The following is a 26286-nucleotide window of genomic DNA, read 5'->3' as shown; positions in this document are numbered from 1 at the left end:
TTTAAATCTGCCACAGGTGTGTGTGAGTGTGAATGCATATAGATACATACAGGCAGACACACTAGATGGATAGCTGTATGTATGCTCTCAAACTTCATTTTTTCTTCCTGGACACAACTTCCTTTGCAGTTAGATTGGGTGCATGTGACTGGATTTTGATCAATAGATGTAGAGGACAATGATGTATATCAATTTCAGGTCTAGAAAGAAATTCCTCCATAGTCCTTTTCCCCCTTCCTGGAGATAATAGCGACTGTGTACAGAAGGTGGATGTAGTACAAGAAGAATAATCATGGATCCCTGAGTCACCACTTGGAGGAGAAAGACCAAGCAGACCACTGTCACACAGTGACAGGAGTGAGAAACAAACATTTAATGTGTTAAGCCATTGAGAATTTGAGGGTATTTATTACAGTAGTAGTGTTAATTATCCTGTGTTTCACAATTAACTGTAGAAGCAGATTAGCCCTACAGTAATGATGTTGACGACATCATTACCAAAGAAGGAGATTTTACATTACTGTGCTGCTAAGAAGAAAGTTAAAAATGAACATACCTCTGCAGAGATAGCACGTGTGTTTCTACCCATGAAAGGTTATTTATACCATAAAAGGTCTTACGTTCAGCCAACTCTCCTGCAGGACCCTGCAAATGATCCATAGCATTACTCCTCTGTTCGCAGCTGCAGAGACTGGTTGAATTAATAACTTGGGTGCCTTCTATGTGACAGGCCCAGACATGATTTCTCTTGAATCTTTTTTCGGACAGATTCCAGAATAAAGTCGGTCCCCAAAATTTTCCTAGGATGTCGGAGCCTCCTTAGGTCTTCTTAGTTGTTAACCACTTTGTAATTCTCTCCTACTCCATCCTCAAGAGGCATCAAAGGCCAGAGTGCCTATGCAGCCTTGTCATCCAGGCGAGAGCCAGAACCATAATCATGAGGCTCTGTGGTTTCATCCATGACAGGAAGCAGTTGATGCAGCTAACCCACAAAGGAAAGTCTCAAAGCCAGGTGCCTCCTCTGTCAGTGTAGATGCTTGTGTGGGTCTCCCATACTTCCTTCTGCTAAATCGTACCTTCTGAATGATAGAAGCAGGAGGCAGAGAAACTCTAGGCAGACAGGAGCAGGTCCCTGGTAAAGCCCAGCCTTTAAGTCAAAAAGCCTGAAACCTGTGGCCCAAAGCGAGAACTTCTATCCCTATTTGCCCTCTCTCTCCAGATTGGTTCTTTCTGAATAATACATTTTTACAAATCAAATGTTGCCCGTCCTGCTCCCCCATTCTGTGCCTGTAAAGACCCCAGATTCAGCCCCTAGAGGAAAGAGGTGGCTGGATGTCAGGGAGAGGAAACTTGACTTCAGAGACAATGGCTGGACATCGGAGAGAGGCAACTTGACTTCAGAGGAGAGAGACGGAGAGGCAACTCGACTTCAGAGGAGAGAGGCGGAGAGGCAACTTGACTTCAGGGGAGAGTGACCTGCCTTTACTGTCCCCTTTCCAGCTGCCTGCTCCACTGAGAGACACTTCCATCACTCAGTAAAATTCTCCACATTCACCATTATTCAATTCATCCATTTGATCTCATTCTTCTTGGGCACTGGACAAGAATTTGGGACCCACCAAGTGCTGGTACCCAAAAAGGCTGTCAAACTGGTCCTTTGCCCTCAATAGTGGAGGGCAGCTGCCCCACGTGATGAGGCAAAGGGCCCACTGAGCTGATAATACATTGCTGTCTGTGGATGGCGGAGCTAAGAGGGCATTGTAATGGTGCCTTCTGGGGCCTTGGGGTTGTAGGCATCCCCACCTGGATGCTGCCACGGGACATGCATGGAGTTTGCTCCTGCCAGCGGCAAAGCAGCTGGCTGGTTCCTGTAGTCTCTCACCTACTCACTCTCTCCCACGAGGGGTTGAGCATGGCAGGCTGAGTAAATGGGGCACCCCTGTCATGGGTTCCATGAAGGGGTCAAGAAAATATCCTGCATTACTAACTGTCATGCTGCAGTCACCAGCAAGGATGAAACACAGCTCCGTGACTGTGTGGATGTCTCAGTGCCTCTGCCTCTCCATGTTTGTTTCATCTGGGAGCCGTGCCCTGCCTGCACTTTCTCACTCAGCAATTTCTACTAAGCAATGAATACAGTTTAATGTTGCTCAGTGAAGCCTTCCTCACCTTCCATGGGAGGTGTTAAAGCTTCTTCCTCGGGACTCCCATAGCACTTGGTTCATACCCTATTTTAATGTTTATAAGCTTGTACTTCTATGCATTGATTTAGAAGCCTATCTTTCCAACCAGATGATGGACTTCTTAGGGGAAACTTCTTTGAATGGTTTCATTCCTTGACTTCGAGGATACTCTGCTGTCCGGATTTTCCTTCTATCACTGTATGCTCCTTTCAGTCCCCTTTGTGGGTTTTGCTGTGCACCAGGGCTCATGCATTTAGCCTCACTCTGCAGATGATTTCATCCTGTTTAGAGCTTCAAATACCTTCTAAAAACTGATGACTCTCAAACATGTAACTCTGGTACAAACTTCTTCCCTTAACTCTAGGCTCCAAAATTCACGATATCCATCCATCTCTTCTTAAATGTCTATTAGGCATCTCAGAATGAAAATGGAACTCCATTTCTCCATGCTTTCCTCACAGCTTGCTCCTTCTGTATCTTCCTCATCTCAGGATTGAAATTCTCCTTTTTCATTTTCCCAGTCCAGAAACCTATGCTGGTCTTTCACGTGCCACTTCCAACCCAGAAGCAAAACCTTCAGTGTGGATCTTCAGGGTGTTATCTTCAGTGATGTCTTGAATCTAAGCACTCCTCACCATCTCTTATTTGGACACCATAGCAATCTCAAAATGGACTCCAGAGGGCAGCCAGAATGATCCTTTTAAAATTTAAATTTGTCAGTTCCCTACTTGAGCCCTTCAATGGTTTCCCACTGCCTTTTGAATAAACCACACAGTCTGACTTTTGGTCTACACCTTTGCATGAGCTGACCCCAGATGGCTCTGTGCCTTCACTCTCACTACTCTTACCAGCAAAGGGGCTTCCTTCTTGTTTCTCAAACAGGCCAAGCACACTCCTGTTTCAGGACTTCTGCACCTGAAGTTGCCCATGTTTGGAAAGTTCTTAGCAGACACATGCATGACCAATTTACATGCCACATTCAAGTCTGGTCAAATGTCACTTCATCAGAGAGGAATTCCCTGAGCGTCCTCCTAAAACAGCATGCTCCTGCATGGCTACCTAGCTTTATTTTTTCTTCCATACCTACCTGACATTCCATTATCCATCCACTTATTTAGTTGTTTGGAATGTAATCTATATAAATGCAAGCTTACTAGATTGTAACCTCCGTGAAGTAGGGCTATTTTCTGTTTTGTTCACTGTACCTCTTGTGAATAGAATAGTGATATCGTTTGGATATTTGTCCTCTCCAAATCTCATGTTAAAATGTGATACCAATGTTGGAAGTGGGGCCTGGTGGCAGGTGTTTGGGTCATGGGGGCAGATCCCTCATGAATAGCTTTGTGCCATTCTCAGGACAATGAGTTAGTAGTTTTTGCTTTATTAGCTCCTGCAAGAACTGATTGCTAAAAGCAGCCTGGTACCTCCCTCCCCTCTATCTCTTGCTTCCTTCCTATTACCTTATGATGCCTGCTCCCCTCCACCTTCCACCACAATTGGAAGCTTCCTGAAGTCCTTATCATAAGCAGATGCTGGCACTATGCCTCATTTTATGTACAGCCTGCAGAATTGTGAACCAAATAAATCTCTTTTGTTAGTAAATGACCCAGCCTCAGGTATTCCTTTATAGCAACACAAAACAGACTAGGACAAATAGTATCTAACATCGAGTAGGCTTACTATAAATATTTGTGAAGTTAATGAGTCCTTAGACTCTAAACCATTTTCTATAGATTGTGTCCAGGAGATGTTTGATTAATACAAGTTTTTGTACATTGAAAAACTACTTACTTACAATAAATGACTTAGTTGATCTGAAGAAACTAAATCCTAGACTCAGCAGTGGGGAAAACTGAGAACCAAACTAATTATACTACAGAACCCCAAGAAGGCTCAGAAATTGATAGCAGTGAATGCCTTTGGAAGTGAGGGCAAATGACCTGGCACTAAAATAAAGAAGCATTGGTGGGAAGTCTGTTTACTGAACAGTTATACCCTCCAACTTCCTCTATTCCCAGCAATAAGAGTACTGTCCCTCCTGACACTGACAAAAGACTGGAGCTGAATAGTCGTGAAAAGATAAAACAGGATCTCTGGACTAGTGGACACATGTCAAAATTGAAGATGGGGATGCCACAGATAAAATAGGGAATTAATTACATGGACACCTGCCAGATGCTGATACTATAGCTCTCCTCCTTCTCAGCTCCCAGGAGGCTGTCAGGCCACTGCTCTCCATGAGGGAGACTGGAAGAGTCTTATCTTGGAAACCTGAAAGACCAAGAAAAAAGATCCAAAGATATGTACACTAATATTCCTCAATTAAATAGCCCAACTAAGCTGGGCATGGTGGCTCATGCCTGTAATCCCAGTGACTTGGGAGGCTGAGCTGGGAGGATTGCTTGAGCCCAAGATTTTGAGGCAAGTCTGGGCAATATCACGAGATCCTGTCCCTAAAAACAAACAAATAAAAATTAGCTGGGCACGGTAGTGCACACCTGTAGTCCCAGCTACTTGGGAGGCTGAGGGTGGAGGATTGCTTGAGGTAGCAATGAGCTATCATCACACCACTGCACTCCAACCTGGGTGACAGAGTGAGATCCCACCTCTAAAAACGAATGAATAAACAAACAAACCCCCAACTAGAAAACCCTACAGTTAAACTCAAAGTCATCCATTCTAACTCATGAGCTCAGAGCTTCCCATCAACTTTATAGTGCCTTGCTCATAAGTATGAGCGGACAGCCAAGGCTCACTGGAACTCTTTATTTATTCTTTAATTTGAAATATAGGAGCTGAAACAAACAGAAAAAACAACCACTTTGGTGCAAACAGACCCTTCAAGGAGAATAAAGTCCAAAAGATCTGTTATGTGTTCAAAGAGATAAGAGAAAATACTGCATCCACGAAATGAGGATAGAATGTTAAATTAAAAAAATTGGCAAACAAAAAAGAGCTCTGGTAATTAAACATATAAAACAGAAATGTATAACTCAGTGGAAGGGTTGGAAAACAAATCTGAGGAGCTTAGAGAGTGGAGTAAAAGCACAGAGGTAGGAAACAGAAGAGAAAAGCAAACATAATTAGAGGGCCAGGGCCAGGCCATGAAACTCAGCATGAACATAATACACAGTTTAGAAAAAAGAGATGGAAGGAAACAAATTATTTATAATACAATTCAAGAAGATTTACTAAAACTGAAACACCTGAGTTTCTGAGTGCTCTAACAGATGAAAATAAACACATGTTAAGGCATATAATTCTGAAATTACAAAAGCTACTACATGCTTCCAGGGAAGATTTTTTTAAAAGGTATATTCAAAGGTCAGGAATTAATTTGGCTTCTGACTTCTCCATAACAATTTCAGATGTTAAAGGACACAAGAGCAAGAACTTTAAAATTCTCTAGGATCACTATTTTCAACTCTAGCCAAATTATCAGTTAAGTATAAAAATAGATTAAAGAAAGGTTCAGATGTGCAAGGTCTCAAAACATGTACTTCCATGCCCCCTTTCTCTGTATGCTCTTAGATGATGTGTTCTACCAAATAAGGGAATAATCCCAGAAAGAAAGATACAAGATGCAGGGATTGGAAGGCAGGGAGTGAATACCCAGAATGAGATGCCAGGATGACAGCTGCACATTAGACATAGTGGGAAAACTCCGGAAAAGATTTACCTAAGAAGACAAATTTGTTGGAATGTTTATGTGGCCTAAATTCTTGAGTAAAGTTTAAAAAAAATTGGTGCAGAGTTTGGAGTTGAATTTATAATAGGGTCATAGAAAACCAAGCAAACAAAAAACACAATAATTAATTTTATGGAGAATTAAAAGGTTGCTCATGACATACCTTAAGGTAATAAAAGCCATCTATGGGCTGGACACAGTGGCTCACGCCTATAATCCCAGCACTTTGGGAAGCCAAGGTAGGTGGATCACTTGAGGCTAGGAGTTCGAGACTAGCCTGGCCAACATGGCAAAACCCCATCTCTACCAAAAATACAAAAAAATTAGCTGGGTGTGGTGGCACATGCCTATAATCCCAGCTACTTGGGAGGTTGAGGCAGGATACTCGCTTGAATCTGGGAGGCGGAGGTTGCAGTGAGCCGAGATCATGCCACTGCACTCCAGCCTAGGCGATACAGCATGACTCTTGTCTCAAAAAATAAATGAATGAATGAATGAATGAATGAATAAATAAATAAATAAAAACAAAAGCCATCTATGACAAACCCACAGCCAACTTTATACTGAATGGGGAAAAGTTGAAAGTATTCCACCTGAGACCTGGAACAAGACAAGGATGCCCACTTTCACCACTCCTATTCAACATAGTACTGGGAGTCCTAGCCGGAACAATCAGACAAAAGAAAGAAAGGGCATCCAAATTGGTAAAGAGGAAGTCAAATTGTTGCTGTTCACCGATGATGTGATTGTATACCCTAAAGACTCATCCAAAAAGCTCCTAAATCTGATAAATGAATTCAGTAAAGTTTCAGAATACAAAATCAATGTACACAAATGAGTAGCACTGCTAAACATCAACAGCGACCAAGCTGAGAATCAAATCAAGAACTCAACCCCTTTTATTACAGCTGCAAAAAACATAAAATACTTAGGAATATACCTAACCAAGGTGGTGAAAGATGTCCACAAGGAAAACTATAAAACACTGCTGAAAGAAATCATAGACAACAAAAACAAATGGAAGAACATTCCATGTTTATGGCTGGACAGACTCAATATTGTGAAAATTACCACACTGCTAGAAGCAATCTACAAATTCAATGCAATTCCCATCAAAACACCATCGTCATTTTTCGTCGAACTAGAAAAAACAATCTTAAAATTCATATGGAACCAAAAAAGTGTCCACATAGCCAAAGCAAGACTAAGCAAAAAGAACAAATTCGGAGGCATCACATTACCCGACTTCAAACTACTATAAGGCTACTATAGTCACTGAAACAGCATGCTACTGGTATAAAAATAGGCACATAGACCAACGAAACAGAATAGAGAACCTGGAAATAAAGCCAAATACTTACAGCCAACTGATCTTTGACAAAATGAACAAAAACACCAAGTGGGGAAAGACACCCTATTCAACAAATGGTGCTGGGATAATTGGCAAGTCACATGTAGAAGAATGAAACTGGATTTTCATCTCTTACCCTTTGCAAAAGACAACTCAAGATGGATCAAAGACTTAAATCTAAGACCTGAAACTATAAAAATTCTAGAAGGTAACACTGGAAAAACCCTTCTAGACAGACATTGGCTTAGGCAAAGAGTTCATTACCAGGAATCCCAAAGCAAATGCAAGAAAAACAAAGATAAATAGATGGAACTTAATTAAACTAAAAAGCTTCTGAACAGCAAAAGAAATAATCAGCAGAGGAAACAGACCACCCACAGAGTGGGAGAAAATCTCCACAAACTATGCATCTGACAAAGGACTAAAATCCAGAATCTACAAAGAACTCAAACAAATTGCGAGAAAAAAACAAAAATCCCCTCAAAAAGTGGGCTAAGGACATGTATAGACAATTCTCAAAAGAAAATATACAAATGGCCAACAAACATAAGGGAAAATGCTCAACATCACTAATTATCAGGGAAATGCAAATCAAAGCCACAATGGGATATCATCTTACTCCTGCAAGAATGGCCATAATTTAAAAAAAAAAAAAGATGTTGGCATGAATGTGGTGAAAAGGGAACACTTTTACACTGTTCGTGGGAATATAAACTAGTATAACTACCACGGAAAACAGTATGGGGATTCCTTAAAGAAATAAAAGTCGATCTACCATTCGATCCGGCAATCCCACTACTGGGTATCTACCCAGAGGAAAAGAAGTCATTATATGAAAAAAGACACTTGCACACGTGTTTATAGCAGCACAACTTGCAATTGCAAAAATATGGAACAAATGCCCATGAATCAATGGGTGGATAAAGAAAATGTGGTATACTTATACCATGGAATATTCCACCACAAAAAATACTCAGCCACAAAAAGGAATGAAATAATGGCATTTGCAGCCACTTGGATGGAATTGGAGACCATTATTCTAAGTGAAGTAACGCAGGAATGGAAAACCAAACATTGTATATTCTCACTTGTAATTGGGAGCTAATCTATGAGGACATAAAGGCATAAGAATAATACAATGGACTTTGGGGATCGGGGGGAAGTGTGGAAGGGAGGTGAGGAATAAAACTGTAGTCTGTGTACACTGCTTGGGTGATGGGTGCATCAAAATCTCAGAGATCACCACTAAAGAACTTATTCATGTTACCAAACACCACCTGCTCTCCAAAAACCTATTGAAATTTTTTAAAAAGAAAAAAGTATATAAAAAGAATCTAAGAAAACTATGAAAGGTTGCTCATGAAAGAATAGCAATAATAATTTACCACAAGTTCAATGATGAATTTGATTTATAATAATATAAACATGATGAGTATATTTTAAAATAACGATATAAATGAACTGGAAACTAGATGGCTGGGAAGGGTGCTTGGGGATCATATGAACACAGAGAGAAAAGATAGCTCAACTCTTATTTTTTTATAGTACAAAGTCAATAGAGAATGCCGACAGCAGAGCAATCAGGAAGTATCAATGCAAACATGCTATTTAGAAATATGGAATTAAACACCAATGAGGTCAACTGAAAAACTAAAACAGGTTGCCTTCAGGAATGGGAAAATGGATGGGTTGGAGGGGTGCAGTGGGCTGTTGTTTTTGTCTACACATCTTACAAAACTATTTGATTCACACATTTGTCCATAATACATAAATTTTAAGAAGCAAGGAAATGGCTCCAGGCTGTATCTAGACAGTGTTGGTAAAGATAATGTTTGGTGTTCAAGGTTGGTCTAGGAGTTAAGAAATGCACCTGAATAACAGGCAGGAGATCTTGAAATGGACGCAGTTGTGACAAAAGCCAATTTCAGGATATGACTAGTGTAGAATCTACAGGTCAAAGAAGAGGAGTTGGGCTGGGGGCAGTGGCTCGCACCTGTAATACCAATGAAATCGGAGGCCAAGGCAGGGGGATGGCTTGAGACCAGGAGTTCGAGGTTGCAGTGAGCTATGATCATGCCACTGCACTCCAGCCTGGGTGACAGAGTGAGGCCTTGTCCCCCATGCCCCCCAAAAAAGGAGTTACACTCAGAATATGGCAAATGGATTATCTTGGCTAGGGCAGGAATGTTAGTGTTGGAGCAATACAAGGCTCATTATGGCAGCTGGTAGCTATGACTCTGCCAAGGTACCATTCTATGGCATCAGTAGCCATGTGCTCCTTTACTGATACCCAGCCTGGAATTGAAAATGAGGTCCAACAGGTGTAGAGGGGACCAGGTCCTTTCTGAGTTCACACATGGGTGATAGGGTCTAGGGCTAACTTATGTCTCCAAAGAAACAATGAAACCCACAATATGGTCCTTTGAACACAGTGGGCTTCTGCTGAATGATTGAGAACATGAGTGTAATCCTATTGGAAAGACCATCTGCACCCAGAAAGTGGCTGGGCTTGTCGGAAAGAGCTCAGCTGGAGCAATAGAGGGGACTGGCACAAGAGGCCACCTGGCTGTGGATCTTTGAGGTGCAAACGGTGTAAATTCCCAGCAAACTCTTCTATACATCTTGGCTTTTCTTCTCTCTTCCTGCCTCCCCTGACACGAATGATGGTAACAGGCTGAGAAAGCAACAACCCTGATTTAATCCGTTTCCCTCCATGTAAGCAGAAAATTGGCAGAATAATAAGATTTAGTCTGCCTTGTTCTCCATTTGAGCTGAGACCTAAAAGTGGCACAGACTTCACAAGCAATGTCGATTAGGAGAGGAACTGTTAGAATCATCTTTTCTCTTGGTTTATCCCAATCTTCCCTCTTGAAATGCAAGAAATCTATGCATTGATACGTGATGTTATAGGTGTTATAATTGTATAGTGCCATGTGAATTCACATCGTTGATATATTAGATGATATACAAAAAAAGTTGTTTTTGTAGGTCAAAAAGTAGTCAAATATCAGCAATTTCATGCTATCCCACCTAATCTCCTCCTATTTTTGTGCCTGCCCTCCAAGTTAGGTATTTAATCCCGTACCATAGATGAATGAGCCTCGGAGGAGTTAACGCTTTATAACTGTGCTTTCTCAGGGGAACGTAAAATAATCAACTGGCCCTAATCAATGAAAAGAGTTTTGAATATCCAGAGTTGACCCAGAAGCAGTCAGCCCTTCTCCTAGTCTCTGGTACTGGAGTCTCTAGTTAGACTCAGAGCCAGGACAGTCCTCTGTACTGAAAGAGCTGCGGGCACCTGTGGGCATATTCTTCTTCTCTGGTGATCTCTAATGATGCCATAAATCCCCAGCAAACAGGTTCATTGTTCCTCTAGATCCAAACTAACAGTGAGCAGCACAGACAGCACTGTGGAAGGCTAATCCGTAGGATGGAGCCAAGTGGTGGCCGTAGGTGGGAGTGGAAGGGTCACAGTTTCTGTGGGAAACTGGGTTTGGTTATACTAAATAAGTTTATAATAATTTTTGTGAAAGATAATATTGGGAATAGTGTATTCTGTCTGAGTGAATCATATTTCAGAAGAATAATGATTATTAGAGCTGAGTGCTACATTTAATTATACACATTTAAGTGATTGAATATAATTTGAACATTATTTGAATATTATTAGTCTTTAGGAACCTAATGTCTCTTTGGCCAAGAAGCATGGCAGAAAAACTAATTCTGAGGCAATGGAAAGAAAGAGATACAAGAAGAAATTCTGTACAGAATCAAATCCTTATTTTTTTAACTTTTAATTATTATTATTATTTGAGACAGAGTCTCTCTCTATTGCCCAGGCTGGAGTGCAGTGGCATGATCATGGCTCACAGCAGTCTTGACCTTCTGGGTTCAAGCGATCCTCCTGCCTCTGCTTCTCAAGTAGCCAGGACCATAGGCATGTGCTACCATGTTCAGCCCAGAATTGAAACTTTTAAAGAGTGGTACAACACATGGAAACAGTTGGGAAAGCGTGGAAAATAGGAAGAAACCAATGACTTTTTCTTTTCAGATTGGTCTCAATTGCTGCATTCTTTCCATTAAAATAAACAAATGTGGGTTCCTTCTGCCAGTGAATGTAGTCTCCCCAAACCACATCTAGCTTTCTGGAAGGCCAGTATCATGGTTCTAGGGCACCTGGATTCAGAGCAGTTTCTTCAGGTGAGATGAGCCACATGTCTCCACCTGCCACATCCAAATGCCATGTAAGACCTGTCACCACTGACTGCTCCTCAATAGCAAGATCTTTCAACACTCTGTAGAGGCCTTTCACGGTTCTGTGTCTCACAGCCTGTGCCATCTGCTGGAATGCTCCTCCATTTGCTGAACTGCTTTAGCTGCCAATTTAATCATCACCTTTGCTGATCCCACTCCCAGCCACAAGACCCAGTGTCTACATCATCTCTCTGTTGCTTCTCCCCCAGAGGCATGGGTCTATTTATTGCCTATCTGTTTCTCCTGCAGACAAAGAGCCCTGGAGTCTGGTTTCTTAATCGATGTTATCATCCAGCCCCAAGCTCACTGGGCAGAAAATGACTGATGTTTTTCAAATGAAAGAAACAGAAAGAATTTGTCAAAATGTTATTTATAAGTAAATTTTCAGGAGCAGTGTATCATAAAAAGTAAGATGCTTCCAAAATTTCCATTTGAGCCTCTCATGCCTGAGTTCATTCAAGTTTTAGCTGGGTTTTCAGCTCCCCATGGAAATCTTCGTGCTTGCTTCTAGACATTTCCTCTCTCACCCTCTACAGCAGCTTATCCAAACCATCACCATGCTACTTAAGCTCCTGATTCTAGCCTGCCCACCCCTCTCTCAGCAAACTCCTCCCACCTCAGAGGAAATTGAGGTGACCTGGTATGAACCTGCAGGCACTGTTATAGGAAGAGATGCCACTTTCTACACCTGTAGTCTGAATCCCACCTCCTGTAGCTTTGCTAGTTACCTCTCTTTTCTATAGAGAGTCTCTCCTGCTCTGTATTAGTATTGTTTCTTTCCCTTCAATGCATAAACATTCTTAAGACTTTCTTTTCTTAAAACAAAATCCCAGTCCTTTGGTGATGGTATGGACCAGGGAGCTATGTTTGCCCCAGTCTCCAGCCTACCTCCACAGGACACCAGGACAGCAAACATCCTCTTTCACCCAGTCCTTGGGTCTCTTCCGACAGGGATGCTGGTGAGTAGATGTGTGAGGCCATGTGGGCGTTCAGGTGCTCATCACCAACTGGACCACAGCCCAGGAGCACGACAGCACCCAGAAACTCCCTTAACCTCACAGGCTCAAATCCATGAAACATTTCCCAACTTCACCCCAGATCATCACCTAACGGTAGAGCTACTTAGACCACACAGTGGCTCCGCCTCTAATTACAGCTTACTTCACCTGTTTTATCTGAGGATCAGAAGCTGGATCGGGGGCACAGCCAGTGCAAAGAGAGGTGGAAGATGGGTCCTGGAGCCTTGACCAAGACCCTCTGCTTGTAGGTCTCAGGATTCCTACCATGATCCTTCCAGCACTGACTTTTGCAGTCAGAAGAACACACTCCAGTCTACAGGTTGGCCTGCTTTCTCTCCTTTCCATGGCTTTTTCGATAAGATCTAGCTGGCCTATATAGTTTTACCTGAATTTATTAACTTAATTCCTTCTACTTACTGGCCAAATTTGATACTTTACTCCTGTGCGATCGATTCCCCTCCTGAATTTCCCCTTTGATCAATACTGCTTACTCAACATGGTTGCTATCACCAGCTGAAATTACCTCGCTTTTCCATGGGCTTATTCCTTTATCATCCATCTCCGCTCCTTAGAATGAAAGCTCTGAGAGTGTGGAAATGGTCCATTGTGTTCCCTGCTAAATACCCAGTGCTAAACCGGCACAGGCTCCCAGTGAATTTTTACCAAATGAATGAATACATGGAATAAACAAACAAAATTACCCTCTCTTCATCCAAACAACTGGTCATCAACTTTTATCAATTTTATTTTCTCACTATCATTCACATCTGTTCCTTTCTTTCTACAATCTGTGACCAGTTTAGTTTAGGCCTCGTTTTTGTCTTGCTTAGATCAGAGAACAGCCTTCTAGCCTACCTATTGAGAGTCTAACACCCCACTCTCCATTCTTTAAACCACTACCGAATGGACTGAAATTGAAAGTTAATCACTATGGTTTGAATGTGTGTCCCCTCCAAAACTCAAGTAGAAACTTAATCCCCAGGCAGTTTTCCTCAGCTGTGGGTGGTGGCCGCTGCCAGGCTTCAGTTTCCAGTCTGTGGATGGTGAGGTGGTATGGACAGCGGCCCTAGTGCCCCACACTCCACTGCCTGCAAGCTGCCTGCCTGTCTGCCGTGCCCCAAGTCCACAGCTTCCCATCTCAGCACCCAGCTGCCACTGCCCGCTATGGCTCAGTGAGCAGCCCAGATGCAGGCCATCAAGTGTGTGGTGGTGGGAAACAGAGCTGCAGGTAAAACTTGCCTACTGACTGGTTATACAACCAATGCATTTCTTGGAGACTATATCCCTACTGTCTTTGACAACTGTTCTGCCAATGTTATGGTAGTTGGAAAATCAGTGTATCTGGGCTTATGGAATACAACTGGACAAGAAACTATGCCCCCCATCCTATCTGCACACAGATGTGCTCTTAATTTGCTTTTCCCTTGTGAGTCCCATGTCATTTGAAACTGCTGGTGCAAAGTGGTATCCTGAAGTGTGGCACCACTACTTTCCAAACACTTTTGTCATTCTTGTGGGAACTGAACTTGATGTTAGGGAGCCTTTGTACACTTTGCTGAGAAAATGGTGGCACCTTCATACTCAATGCCAAGTTTTTGCTACAGATTTAATTTTCCCATAAAACCATTTTGAACCAAGCAGTAATTTTAAGGTATAAGAGTTTAGACTCTAAAATGACAAGCTTTTTTTTTTTTTTTTTTTTTTTTTTGGAGACAAGGTCTTGCTCTGTTGCCCAGGCTGGGCTTGAACTCCTGGTCTCAAGTGATCCTCTCACCTCAGCCTCCCAGAATGTGGGGATTATAGGTGTAAGCCACCACACCTGGCTCACAAGCCTTCTTAAACCCTTATTTTTCAAAGCCCCTATTATTGTTTAGATTAAGAGTTGCCAACCTACCTTCTGGACTAAATTGTGTTGTTGTGCTAAGAACACTAAGCACTAAACTGTGTAAAGGCCTTTGTCTTTAAAAAGACTGTAGCTTCTGAAGTTAGGAAATGCAGACATTTTCTAAGTAGATTTCAGATATGTAAAGCAGAACAGCTTCCTTAACAAAACATTGCCATTTAACACACCAGTAATGTATCAACCTTTGTTCATTACAGAACTACAAAAAACTATTCTAAAATTCATACTGAACCACAAAAGAGCCCAAATAGCCAAAACAATTCTAAGCAAACACAACAAAGCTGGAGGCATCACACTACCCTACTTAAAACTATACTATAGGGCTACCAAAAACCAAAACAGCATGGTACTGGTACAAAAATAGACACATAGACCAATTGCAGAATAGAGAGCCCAGAAATAAAGACCTACACCTACAACCATCTGATCTTCGATAAAGTCAACAATAAATAATGGAGAAAGGGCTCCCTACTCAATAAATGGTGCTGGGATAACTGGCTATCCATATGCAAAAGAATGAAAGTGGACCACTACCTTTCACCTCAAATTAACTGAAGATTAATTAACAACTTAAATGTAAGACCTAAAACTAAAAAAATCCTAAAAGAAAACCCAGCAACTACCATTCTGGACATCAGCTTTGGCAAATAATTTATAGTTAAGTTCCCAAAAGCAACAAAACAAAAATTGGCAAGTGGGAACTAATTAAACTAAAGAGCTTCTGCACAGCAAAAGAAACTATCAACAGAATAAACAGATGACCCACAGAATGGAGAAAATATTTGCAAACGGCACCCTACAAAGGTCTAACATCCAGAATCTATCAGAAACTTAAATCAACAAGCAAAACCCAAATAATCCCATTAAAAAATAGGCAAAGGACGTGAACAGACACTTCCCAAAAGAAGAAATACATGTGGCCAACAAATATATGAAAAAATGCTCAACATCACTATTCATTAGAGCAATGTAAATCAAAACTACAATGAGATACCATCTCAAACCAGTCAGAATGGGTTTTGTTAAAAAGTCAAAGAAACAACAGACGTTGGTGAGCTTGCCAAGAAAAGGGTATGCTTATACACTGATGATGAAAACGTAAACTAGTTCAGTCACTGTGAGAAGCAGTTTGGAGATTTCTCAAAGAACTTAAAACAGAATTACCATTCAACCCAGCAATCCCATTACTGGGTATATACCCAAAGGAAAATAAATCATTCTGCCAAAAAGACACATGCACTTATAAATTCATTGCAACACTATTTACAATAACAAAGACATGGAATCAACCTAGATACCCATCAGTGGTGGACTGGATAAAGAAAATGTGGTACATATACACCATGGAATACTACACAGCCATAAAAAAGAATAAAATCATGTATTTTGCACCAACATGAATGTGGCCGGAGGCCATTATCCTAAGTGAATTAATCCAGGAACAGAAAATCAAATACCACATCTTCTCCTTATAACGGGAAGCTAAAAACTGAGTATACATGATCATAAAGATGGCAACAATAGACACTGGGGACTACAAGAAGAGGGAGGGTGGGACGGGGTGAGGATTAGAAAATCACCTATCAGGTAGTATGCTCACTACCTGGGTGATGGGATCATTTGTACAGCAAACCTCAATGACACTCAATTTACCCATGTAACAAACCTGCACATGTACCCCCGAACCTAAAATAACGGTTGGAAAGAAAAAAAGAAACTAAATCCCCAATGTGGCAGTTTTGAGAGGTGGGGCCTTCAAGAGGTGATTGGGTCACGAGGGTTCTTCGCTCATGAAGGAAATAATCCACTGATGGATTAATGGATCAATGAGTTAGTGGATCATGGGTTATCACAGGAGCGGGGCTTTATAAGAAGAGGGAGAGGAATATCAACCCTCACATCCAGCTCCTTCATCATGTGATGCCCTCCACCTGGGGACCTGGTGACTCGGCAGAGTCCCCAACAGCAAAAGGGCTTTCATCAGATGCAATCACTCCACCTTGGACTTCTGAGCCTCCATAACTGTAAGAAAGAAATTTGTTTTCTTTATAAACTGCCCAGTTTCAGGGAATAGAAAACAGACTAAGATAGTAATCATGTCACTGCTCTCCTCAGAACTTTCCCATGGCTTCCAAACACCTCCACTGGGTGAAGCCCCGAGCTTGGCATGAAGGCTGTCTGGCCTGGTCTCACTCCTGTTCTCAGCATCTTCCCTTACCACTTCATTCTCTCTGCTCCAGCCAAACTGAATTATCTTCAGTTCCTCTAATGCCTAGTGCTTTTTTTTTATCAGAAGCGTTTATTTTTAGAATAGTTTTGATTTATAGAAAAATTGAAAAGATAGCATAAAGGGTTCCTATATACCCCTCATCTAGTTTTCCCCAATTTTGAAGATCTTACATTACTTTGATGCATGCATTTGTCACAAGTGGTGAATCAATTAAATACATTAATTTATGTATTTAATTAATACATCAATTAAATACATTAATTCATGTCCATACATTATTCAGATTGTCCTTACCTAATGTCCTTTTTCTGTTTGAGGATCCCTTCCAGGATATGCTATTACATTTAGTCATTAGGACTCCTTAGGTTCCTCCTGGCTGAGACAGTTCCTCAGACTTTCTTTGGTTTTGAGGACCTTAACAGTGTTGAGAAGTATTGATCAGGTATTTTATAGAATGGCTTTCAACTGGGCTTTCTGCATTTCTTTTTTTTCAGAACTAGATTGGCGTTATTGGGCTTGGGGAAGAAGACCATGCAGGTAAAGTGGCATTTCATCACATCATGTCAAGGATGCATATTATCAGCGTGACTTACCACCATGATGTGGACCCCGATGACTTGCCTGAGGTGGTGATTGCCCAGGTTTCTCCACTGTTACGTTACAATTCCAACCAACATCCCTTCCACACACTACTCTTTGGGAAGAAGTCACCATGCACAGCTCCACTTCCTTGAGAGTGGAGTGTCTACCTAAGTTATTTGTACTTGTACTGCAAAGGAGATTTGTCTCCTCTCCCTCATTTCTTAATTTATTCACTTATTTTTTATATCAATATGTACTCATGCATATTTATTACACACATATAATCAAATACTACTCTCTTTATTTTGTTGTTCAAATTGTTCCAGCTTCGGCCACTGGGAGCCCTTTCAGTTGGCTCCTGTACACCACGACATACCCTCATCAATGGTTTGTTTTGTTTGAGTACTTCCTTACTTTCTGGTGCAGCAAGATACTCCAGGCTTATCTGTATATTTCTTCCTCAGCTCTAAAATCAGCCTTTTCTCCAAGGACTAATGCCCTGGTTCCCTTATTGGGGCAGGTATTAGAAATCAAGATGGCACTGGGTGTGCCCTGGGTCTTCTCCCTTTTCCTTCCTCCATGGGCTGTGAGTCTTGTAACCTCCTCTCCTCCTCCACCCCTCTCCCTCACTGAAATAATTCCTCATGTGTTCAAACCTTAGCTCAGGCACCTCTTTTTCCAGGGAAACTTCTTTGATTTCCCTCCAAGCCTAGATTTTAGTCCCTGTTCTGTGATCCCACAGCCCCTTACTGCACTGCTGTACTAGTGTTCATTTGACACCTCTAATAGACTGAACCACCTCTGTGAAGGGACAGTGTTTTCAGCTTCTAAGAAAGAAACTGGGCAGAGGCAGGATTGGCATAGGGTAGAAAACTCACTAAATATATCTTATTAGTATTAGTATCAGTATTAATAAGAATAGCCAACGTGGCAAGGTTCAATACAGTGGAACACACGGTATACAGTAGAAATATGCCTTTTTTTCTGAGACTTAAATTTTAATTAATGTACTGAGCCAGAGATGTTGAATCTAAAGACTCCTAGGGAGGGGCCCTGTTGGATCATTGAACCTATGTGAACACTTGGCTGGACTAGAGAACCAAGTTGTTTGGTCAAACATGAGTCTAGATGTTCCTGTGAAGGTATTTTCTAAATGTGACCAACACTTAAATCTGTGGATGTTGAATAAAGCAGATTGCATTCCATAATGTGGGTGGGCCTCATCTAATCAGTTGAAGGCCTTGAGGAAAAAACCCGTGAGGTCCCCAAAGGAAGAGGGAATTCTGCCTCCATATGGCCTTCAGACTCAAGCTGCAATGTTGACTCTTTCTTGAGCCTCCAGCCCACTGGACTTTTGAATTTGCCAGCCTCCACAATCGGTGAGCCAGTTCCTTAAAGTAAATTTTTCTCTCTCTTATTACACACATGCATGTACATGCACATACACGCCCTATTGGTTTTGTTTCTGTTTTCTGGAGAACCCAGACTAATACAGAGAGTGACCCCGGACCTTAGCCTTCCAGCCTGCAACTCAACGGTTCAGGGGAGTCATGCTTCCTGACATGTGATCATCTCAACCAGGAAGAAGACCCTGTATTAATAAGTGTATTAACTAAATATCTTGCCTGTAAATTATTTTGATGCTCTCCTTTGACCTTTTTGAGAATAATGAACACTATCATCCCTGGACTTGCTTTTCAGAAATGCCCAAGCTTGGAACTGACAGATGCATTCAACATAACAATCGAGGTCTGCATTCACCAGAGTGATCTCATGGGTGGGACGCTGGGCACAATACACTCTTGGGACTGTACAAATCTCAGGCTAGTCACAGTATATGTCACTGCTCCACCCTTTGAAAATATTTTTGGTAGATAAAAGCTTTAAAAAAATGAACATTATAGGTGGTCCTAAGATGGGGGAAAATTAACCAAGAATAAAAACCTGAATGGTGTGCATGGAATAGTAAAGTCAGTGGTAAGCAAATGGAGGTTCCAGACCCTACAGGTTCCCAAAGGCAATGTGAAAGTCCTTAAGCTCTTTCCCAAGTTTCAACAGCCTAATAGACAACATCGTCTAATTTCAACATTGGCTGTCTGCCTTTGGCTGGGTTATATCATTTGGGTGATGTAATGGTGATCCTGGGTGATATTAATATAATCAGGCCTGATTATCACATGTGGTTATGCATGGCTTTGATGAACAAACAATGAAGCAATGAGTAATCATTTAATAAGTCCAGTTGGTTGATAAAATATTTTCAATGGTAGGGCCATTGGGAAAACTTTCCAGCTTTCTCATTTCAAAGAAGGGATGATGATATGACATTGATTGAGGTCTTTGGGTTTCTGATGATGAGGGAGCATGTACAGAGGATGCTGGGTCTATGTTAGAACCCAATATCAAAATCCCTTTGGTTTCCCCTGCTGTCTTCCTTCCATTACTGCCCAGCTTCAAGAACACATTTTTCCAGTGCACCAACCTGTAGCAATTTGCTAGCCTCAGCAGTGACCTGGTTGTGCAAGGTCTGGAGCCTGTTGGGGGCGGGGCAATGTCTCCTAGGGTCACAAGCTCTTTCTTGGCATCAAAGACATGTGCAAGATCTGTTCTGCCTTTTAGGGTAGGTGGTCTGATGCATCATGGGGGCTTCCTGAGCCTCAGCTTCCCTTGAAAAAGAAAAGGCTGGATAGACGTTCTTTCCAAAATCTAAAATCTCCGCAGCTATGCCTTTATGCGGCCTTCTGAGAACCAGCTGTGCATTCCCCACATCAATTTTGCATTTCGAGCATCCCAAAGTAGCAATTGAATGCTCTGGACCATTTGCTAAATAGTATCTTTAAAGAATGAACTGAGAAATGCCTTTGTTCAGTCTGAGAACAAGCCTAGGAACACTGGAGAAAATTCTCAGGGCTAGGAGAGGAATGGCTGCTGGAGATCTGTGATTTTGAAGCCATTTTCCAGGCTAAAATCTCAGGCTCCTATTGTATTCAGAAGAAAAAAATAATAATTCACACACACACACACATTCTGTAGCACTGAAAGAATTGCTTCTAATTACAATCTTCTCAAGCTAATGTTCGTAGGAGTCACTGAAATAGAAGGACCAAACTTCAAAAGAGTAATTTCAATTTAAGCAAACTTTAAGCAATCTAATTTATCCCACTGCCAGTTTAGTATCTAGAAAAATCATAATTTTCAAAAAAAGGGGGAGGGACAGAGAGGAAGAAGAAAAAAAGGAAAAAGAAATGAAAGGTAGTGTGTTTCCTGCATATTAGATTTTTAACATCAGGAAGAACAAGGACTTTATAATAATAGCCTGCCTCTGTCTATGTTTTTATCTAAATTTCTAAGTACAAAGATAATAATTTTGTTATGACAGAAATATATCCTCTTAAGAAATTCATCCAAGGGCAAACACATGAGAACTACAGAGGCACATGAAATATTTGAAAGCCAATAAACCAACAGGAACAAAAAAATGCTAAAAATTAGGTCAGAATGACTAAAACTACAATACAATGAAATAACCCCAAGATAACAATAAGGTAGACACTCTCTCAAAACCATTGTTTCAAACTTTTTTTGTGTGGGATGGAATGGCGTGCAGCTTACCCACATGGCTTTGGGGATGCCCTAGTAACATAGAGTCTCATTTTCAACCCTGTTGTCTAACTCATTCTCTCCTTGCTAAACATGTGTTTTTCTTGCTGGAGTACCTCCTGGAACAACAGTTATCAGCCCACATTGCAACTCAACTTGCCCTTGAGTGAACCTTCAGAATGTGTCAACTGAGTAACACCCTCACTCTTAGAATGACAAATTTCACATTTGTAATGTTAACTAGCCAACATACTAAGGGACCCTACATGCTAAATACAGTGGAAATGTGTGTTATTTCTGAGACTTAAATGTGAATTACATGTACTGCGCCAGAGATGTTGAGTCTGAAGACACCTAGGGAGGGGCCCTGTTGGATGGTTGAGCCTATGTGAACATTTAACTGGGCTGGGGAACCCAGTTTTTTGGTCAAACACCAGTCTAGATGTTGCTGTGAAGCTATTTTTTGGATGTGACTAACACTTAAATCTGTGGATGTTGAGGAAAGCAGACTGATTTCCAAAATGTAGGTGGGCCTCATCTAATCAGTTGAAGGCCTTGAGGAAAAAACTCCTGAGGTCCCCAAAGGAAGACAGAATTCTGCCTCCAGATGGCCTTCAGACTCAACCTGCAACATCGACTCTTTCTTGAGCTTCCAGCCCGCTGGACTTTTGAATTTGCCAGCCTCCACAATCGGTGAGCCAGTTCCTTAAAGTAAATTTCTCTCTGTTTCTCCCTCTGTCTCTCTCTCATTACACACACACACATATACATGCACATATACACGCTGTTGGTTTTGTTTCTGTTTTCTGGAGAACCAGACTAATACAGGGAGTGACCTCAGACCTCACCCCTTCCAGCCTGCAACTCAACGGTTCAGGAGAGACATGCTTCCTGACATGTGATCATCTCAACCAGGCAGAAGACCCTAGTGATAGTGAGTTCACTACCTCAGAAGGCAGCAGGAGCTGTCAGAAAGTCTCCTCTTAGACTTGGCTGGAATATGCTTCTCTGCGTTTTAGACTCTGGTTCTGGCAGACATGTGCTGGGCACATCCTCTGGGCCAAGTCAATCCTGCTTCCACCTGGTCAGGTTGGGACATGTGCCTGGCCAAAGGTAGCATTGCTCTTCTATCTGCAAACCTCGAGCTGCTATTTCTTGAATTATCAATGCAACTGATAACACGTAATTAATTCCTCTCCAGAAAGGCAGCATGTACTCAGTGCGCACACCCAACCAAAAAATTATATTAGAGCGAAAGAAAATAGATGTTTAAACAAATGTATAGGAAAATTAGAGAACTTTCCAAGTGACACCCTGGACCATGTTGTCAAGATGGGTTCTGTGTCAAGGAAATGTCAATCAAAATGAATTTTTGGCAGAGATGCTTGAATCAGTGTTTGCTATGTTTATCAAGCACAGGAAGGGAGGTTAACAGAATAGATCTAGAGACCTCTGATTGGATTCAGCAGTGTGTTCATGAGGTTACATGGTGTCTGGCATTTTGTGATATAAATGTTTGTCTTCCCAGTGCTGCAGTCCCTTGAAGGAAGAGGCGATGTCCTGTGGTCTTCTTATCCATTACTGCACTAAGCTAGGCTCTTGCACATGCTAAGAAGTGTGGAAGGAGGGAAAAAAGGAAGGAGAAGCAGGAGAACATATAGAAGGAAAATTGGGGGACAATCAGCAAAGAGAAATCGGGGGATGTGCTCTTCCCCTACTGTTTCCTGTATTCCTGGCTGTACATTCCTCAGAGCCAGCTGAACGGAGGAGGTGGGGCAGGGCTGTGTCCTTGCCCATCATTGCCTTTCTTCTAGGGCGTAAAGTAATGAGAATAATAAGAACTGACCATTTTCCAGAAATTATTATGTTAGGTACAGTGGATCCTCATTATTCACGAATTCTGTATTTGCAAGTTCACCTGCTTGCTAAAATTCATGTCTATCCCCAGATCAATATTCACGGTGTTTTCACAGACATTTGTGGACATGTGCAGAGAGTTGCCTGACACATATTTTTTCAGCTGAAGCCAAAGAAGGCCTCTGCCTTCTTGTTTCATCTCCCATATTGTAAACAAGTGCTCTTTTCTAGATCTGCTACTGAGTGTCATGATTTTCATTTTTGTGGAGTTTTTTTTCAGCGACTTTGCTGTTTAAAACACCCTCCAAATCGAGTGGTGAAATGCTGTCTCCTGCTCCTAAGCACAGGGAGGCTCTGATGTGCCTTAGAGAAGCTTCCTTGAGACATGAGTTGTAGTTCTGTTGGCTAGGGGTTCAATGTTAATCAATCAACCATATATTTGTTTGGTGCAAAAGTAATCACGGTTTTTGCCATTGAAAGTAATGGCAAAAACAACAGCAATTACTTTTGCACCAATACTAAGCAAGGTGTCTTTTTTTTTTTTTTTTTGAGACAAAGTGTCGCTCTGTCGCCCAGGCTGGAGTATAGTGGTGCGATCTGGGCTCACTGCAAGCTCCGCCTCATGGGTTCATGTCATTCTCCTGCCTCAGCCTCCTGAGTAGCTGGGACTACAGGCGCCCACCACTGCGCCAGGCTAATTTTTTGTATTTTTTAGTAGAGACGGGCTTTCACAGTGTTAGCCAGAATGGTTTCGATCTCCTGACCTCATGATCCACCCGCCTCAGCCTCCCAAAGTGCTGGGATTACACGCATGAGCCACTGCACCCGGCCACAAGGTGTCTTTAAACAGAAACACACATCAAACAAAATTATATTTGGTCAGTTGATGAAAATGTGACCAGAAGCTCACAGGAACCTAACCTTGTCTTTTTCCCAGGAGCAATGCTTCAGTATGCCTTAATTCAGTGTTCATGATGACTTTATAGAACATCACCACTTGAAAAATGAGAATTATTATTTCTTTTGATCATTGAGTTTTCTGGCACTCCAACCCTAGCTTTGGTGTTGGCAGCTTATAAAGAAACTGTTCAGTATTCACTAATTCACTCTTCATGGTAACTTTGTGGAGCATAACTACTGCAAATGAGAATTGATTGTACTGGACACATTATTTTGTATAATTCTTATTGGTAACCCAATAAGGTATGGACTATTGTTACTAAGACATGCAGACTAAGGAAATGATGTTTAATGGGGTTAAATGAATTGCCCAAGTTAATAACAGAGCCAGTAATTGTTTAGGACAAGAATTCAAATCCAGGAAGTGTGACTCCAGAGCCCACACGTGTGCCCTCTGAGCTATACTGCCTGCCATCTGCCTCCCCCTTCCTCCTGGAGTGGTGTTAGGGGTGAAAGCGAACAAAGGCACAAACCCTAGACCAGGGCTTCTTAAATTCTTTGTACCACAGACTACTTGGCAGACTAGTGAAGTCTATAAAAACTAATATTTGTAAACTCCTAACATCAAGCACATGGGATTACAAAAGAAGTCAATTGCATTGAAATACATGCATCAAATTATCCAAAAGTTTTGTGGCACAATAATATATGTGCTCCTCTCCCCACAACACTCCAGCCTCTGGTAACCATCATTCTACTCTTCGTCTATGAGCTGAATTCCACACACAAGTATGAGGTCACATTGTATTTGTCTTTCCATGTGTGGCTTATTTCATTTAGTATGGTGTCCTCCACGTTCATCTACATTGTCACAAATGACAGAATTTCCTTCCTTTTAAAGCCTGAACAGTACCTCATCATGCATATATAATATACTACATTTTCTTTATCCATTAATCCATTGATGGAACCTTAGGTTGATTCCATAATTTGGTTATTGTGAATCATAACACAATGAACATGAGAGTGCAGATAGCTCTTCAACATACTGGTTTCAAATCCTTTGGCTACATATTCAGAAGTGAGATTGCAGGTGATACTATTTTTAACTTTTTCAGTTTTCCATATGGCTGTTTTCCATAGTGGCTGTACTAATTCACACTCCCATCAACAGTGCACAAGGGTTCCTTTTTCTCTGCATCCTCGCCAACACTTAGGTTTCATTTTTTTTTTATAATTGCCACTTTGACGGGTGTGATGTGATATTTCACTGTGGTTTTAATTTGCATTTCCCTAATGATTAGTGATGTGGAGCATTTTTTAAAACATATCTCTTGGGCATTTGTATGTCTGTTTTTGAGAAATGTCTGTTCAAGTTCTTTGTCCATTTTTAATTTGCTTGTTTTCTTGCTATTGAGTTCTTCTGGGTTCCTTATATATTTTGGATATTCACCCCTTATCAGATGTATGGCTTGTAAATATTTTCTCCCAATCTGTAGACTGTGTCCTCACTTTATTGTTTCCTTTGCTGTGCAGAAACTTTTTAGTTTGTTGTAATCCCATTTATTTATTTTTGCTTTTGTTACCAGAGCATTTGGAATCAAATTCAAAACATCATTGCCCAGATTGGTGCAGCTTTCTCCTATGTCTTCTTCTTACAGTTTTACAGTTTCAGGTCTTATGTTTAGATCTTTAATCAATTTTGAGTTTATTTTTGTATAAGGTGTGAGATGAGGGTCCAATTTCATTCTTCTACATGTAGATATCCAGTTTTCCCAACACCCTTTATTGGAGAGACTGTCCTTTCCCTCACAGTGTGTTCTTGGCACCTTTGTCGAAAATCAAGTGACTAAAAATGCATAGGTTCATTTCTGAGCTCTCTATTCTGTTCCATTCGTCGATGTGTCTATTTTTATGCCAGTATCACACTGTTCTAATATCTATAGCTTTATAAGATAGTTAGAAATCAGGTAGTGTGATGCTTCCAGTTTTGTTCTTGCATTTTTTTTTTTTTTTTGATATAGAGTCTTGCTCTGTTGCCCAAGCTGGAGTGCAGCAGTGCAATATTGGCTCACTGCAAACTCTGCCTCCCAGGTTCAAGTGATTTTCCTGCCTCAGCCTCCCAAGTAACTGGGACTACAGGGGCACACCACACTGTGCCTGGCTAACTTTTGTATTTTTAGTAGAGACAGGGTTTCACCATGTTGGCCAGGCTGGTCTCGAACTCCTGACCTGAAGTGATCCACCCGCCTTGGCCTCCCGAAGTGCTGGGATTACAGGCATAAGCCACTGCACCCAGCTAGCCACCACACTTGGCCGTTCAAGCTTTGTTCTTTTTGTTCAAGATTACCTTGACTTTCAGGGTTTTTTGTGGTTCTATATTAATTTTAGGATTGTTTTTCTATTTCTGTGAAAAGTGTTATTGAAATTTTGATAAGGATTGCATTGAATCTGTAGATTGCTTTGGGTAGTATGGATATTTTAACAATACTAATTCTTCTTATCCATGAATGCAGAATACCTTTCCATTTACTTACGCCTTTTATAATTTTTTTCAATGATCTTTATAGTTTTTAACGTACAGATCTTTCACCTTTTTGTTTAAATTTATTCCTATGCATTTTATTTTGTTTTGTTTTAGTTAGTGTAAATGGAATTTTTTCTTAATTTCTTTTTCAGATAGTTCATTGTTAGTATATAGAAATGCTACTGATTTTTG

The 26286-nt window shown here is 41.2% G+C and overlaps 1 protein-coding gene across 1 annotated transcript in view; it reads right to left on the bottom strand.

Annotated features, from left to right (window-relative positions):
- The window catches only part of SLC35F3 (solute carrier family 35 member F3), a 460449-nt gene that overhangs the window by 324049 nt on the left and 110114 nt on the right, over positions 1-26286 (bottom strand). The gene's annotated exons all lie outside the window — the stretch shown is intronic.

Source organism: Hylobates moloch, unplaced genomic scaffold, assembly GCF_009828535.3.
Source record: "Hylobates moloch isolate HMO894 unplaced genomic scaffold, HMol_V3 SCAFFOLD_18, whole genome shotgun sequence".
NCBI classification, from domain to species: Eukaryota; Metazoa; Chordata; class Mammalia; order Primates; family Hylobatidae; genus Hylobates; species Hylobates moloch.
Note: the sequence above shows the minus strand (reverse complement) of the source record. Positions and strands in the feature narration are given on the sequence as shown.